The sequence below is a fragment of the Chanos chanos genome, chromosome 11 (assembly GCF_902362185.1).
Source record: "Chanos chanos chromosome 11, fChaCha1.1, whole genome shotgun sequence".
Taxonomy (NCBI): Eukaryota; Metazoa; Chordata; class Actinopteri; order Gonorynchiformes; family Chanidae; genus Chanos; species Chanos chanos.
The window spans coordinates 17474476-17477552 of record NC_044505.1 but is presented as its reverse complement, the minus strand read 5'-3'; positions in this window follow the sequence as shown (position 1 = coordinate 17477552).

Below are 3077 nucleotides of genomic sequence, written 5' to 3'. Positions count from 1 at the left end.
TTTTAACCTAAAATAAGAATGTGTTTATCCAGCTTACGATTTTAGGGCTGCGGCGGGGAAAAAGGGAAAAAAAAAACACGATGCCACGAGCAAGGGTCAGGCACAAGCGCTATACTAGCACCCGAAAAGTACTATGCCCATCAAGTCATTCACTGCTACTGCGGTGGTAAATGCATAAATGCATTGGGAAATTATTTTCTCCATTGGACTGGGTCTATCGCCATACAGTTTTATTTTCGTTAATGAGAAGGCAGTTATAGGTTATCTAATGTGCAATCAATATTTCTGTCATTCAAATTCAATAAAACTCATTGCGTATAATGTAGTCTAGTTTGTCGATTTCTTTTGCCGCAGTAATGGTTCTTTTTTTCCTTTTGGAGGTATTTAAAAGGTCTTAAAAGTCATTAAATTTGTACTTCAAAATGTGCAGCTATCCTGGTTAGTCATAAACAACAGCTCTTAGCTGCTATACCGTCGGCCGGCTTACGTCACTTCAGCGTTCCTACTGGCGGTGCGAAAGCAAACAGAAAAAAGGCCCTAGAACGAATGTAGTTCTAGGGGAAGCTCCACAGGGGGTAGTTCCTATCGAATTAGACCCTAGAACTGTTCGGTGCGAAAGCGCCTACTGTGACCCATCTCTGCCCCCCCCAAAAATGTGAGCACTTGCCCTTTCATCATAAGTTCAACTATTTACAGATGAAACATAGAATTTGCCATTTACACATTTCAGCAGTTATGAAACATATTTACTAGTGTTTTGATCAATTACACCTCACATATGCATTATAATACACTACACTAACTGTCAAAATAAGGGCAGTATAACCTACATGAGTCTGATTTAGTTGGCTCCAGAGATTCTAATAGTCTTATTTTTTATAGCGCACAACATTATGCTACAGGAGTCTGATATAATGATGATGACATGTAAAATAATTCGTCAGTGAGGGGGCTACTCTGAATGTTAACAGAAGGGAGAAAAGACTGAGAGGGTCCACTGGAAAGAATGAAAAACTTGAATTGCATTATCTAACTTTAGCTTACAGGTATTTAATGGGTTGACTTTGCTGGCTACAATATGTCTGATGTGATACAATTTTACAGTCTGCTGTGCTGACAGAGAAGTGTTAGCCGACTTCCATGTGAGCCAAGCTTTATGACAGAACGTTCAAATCGTACTTAAATATATCAACGTAAGGTCAGATGGAACCAAGACTTCACAAAGCAACAAAGGTATTTACACTGACAGAAAACAGTGTTTGATCTACAGAAACAGGTGAACACACTGACTGAATAATTAACTGATTGCACCCAAGGGAACAAGGCAGTGACTAAACAATGAAATTGTACCTCAATATGCCCACCAGAGGGGGATAGTGAGAACTTGTGAACTTGGGTCATGACAATTTGGTGAGTGTGTGTTTAGGTATGCATATGTGTGGTGATCTATCTATCTATCTATCTATCTATCTATCTATCTATCTATCTATCTATCTATCTATCTATATATGTGTGTGTGTGTGTGTGTGTGTGTGTGCGTGTGCGTGTGCACGCACACGCAAGTGTGTTCAGGTTTTCATGTGTTACAGGAAGTGACAGCAGAGATGGGAAACCACAGGCATTTCAGGAATCGAAAAGGTAATGGTAAAAAAAAACAACTGAATGTTTTATTTTTGCATTTAACAATTTGCAGTTGGAATAACGGACAATGTCATAACCAATCACACTGCAGTTAAATTCAGAGTTTTTGTCAAATTAGGTGGTCCTTGCTATGTTATTTAAGTTCCTGTTAAGAACATTATAGGGGGGTTATGGGTAATGTAGTCTTAAGAATCTACACTGATGTGCCGATTTTATCCAAAACAACTTCTGAGGCAGTAATGAGTCTGATGCTGATACTTACAGTCTCTGCTAATGCAGAATGTCACAAACAAAACCAATGACTGAATATTACGTTTGTGGGTTTCATTTGAAAATAAGAACATGAAATTATAATACCAACATGTACACACAAACACACATATGTACACTGAAATACGAAACTGGGTGCTTTAAAGAGCACTTTGTGAAAAAGAACCTTTGAATGCTAAGAGCATGAATTCTGAAAGTTTGGCTGGAAAACTCAAAAACAAAAGTGGACAGAAAGTAGGAGGGAGAAAGAAAGAGACACTGACAGACACAATGAGAAAGGAAACTGGTTACAGGGTCAAAGGCACATGAAAAAAAGATGTCAGATCTGAGGATGAAAACAACACTGACAGAAAATAATAACATGAAATTATAGTGCAGTTTACGCACATGTGTGCACACACAGAGGCGCGCGCACACACACACACACAAACACACGTACAAATTTGCAACATTAATCTCAGTACTTTATGCTTTAAAGAGCAGTTTGTGGAAAAGAACTGACCTTTGAACACTAAGAGCATATTCTGTCAGAGTGAGATGATGGGGGCCTGGACTTCCTGTGGTTACTGTTTTTCACACCTCTTAAAGAGTCAGTCTCATGCAACACAAAGACAGAAGTGCAGACACAAAGATTGACAAAGATATACAGAGACTACAGCTTTAGCTCAGTGTAATAGTGTGTGTTAGAGAATTAGAGAATGGAGATGTCTGTGTGTATTTATGAAAATGTTAACAGTATTAAGAGAAGGGAACTGGACAGAGGAGAGATAGTGAAGATGATGATGGATATTTCTGAGAGTGCAGATGCTGTGAGAACAGCAGACACCGACACACAGAGAGACTACACCTCCACTAGAAGAAACCCAGCAACTCAACACACAGGTACTTCTTACACAGGATGAGTGTATATTTCTATATACGTGATAAACTTTCTGATACCAAACCTCTAGCAGCCATATTCATTTTGTCTCCAGTTGAAAAAAATGCAAGAAGTAAAATAATTAATGAAACATTTTAATGGTAAATGAGAACAGCTGTTTTTGGTTCCACTCATTTACTATTAGTAACGCAGCAGGGGACATTTTACTAGACAAAACCGTACACAAAACCATAAGGAAATTGGGTGAATTATATGGAAAAAGTTACAAAAGAATGGGGAAACCTTG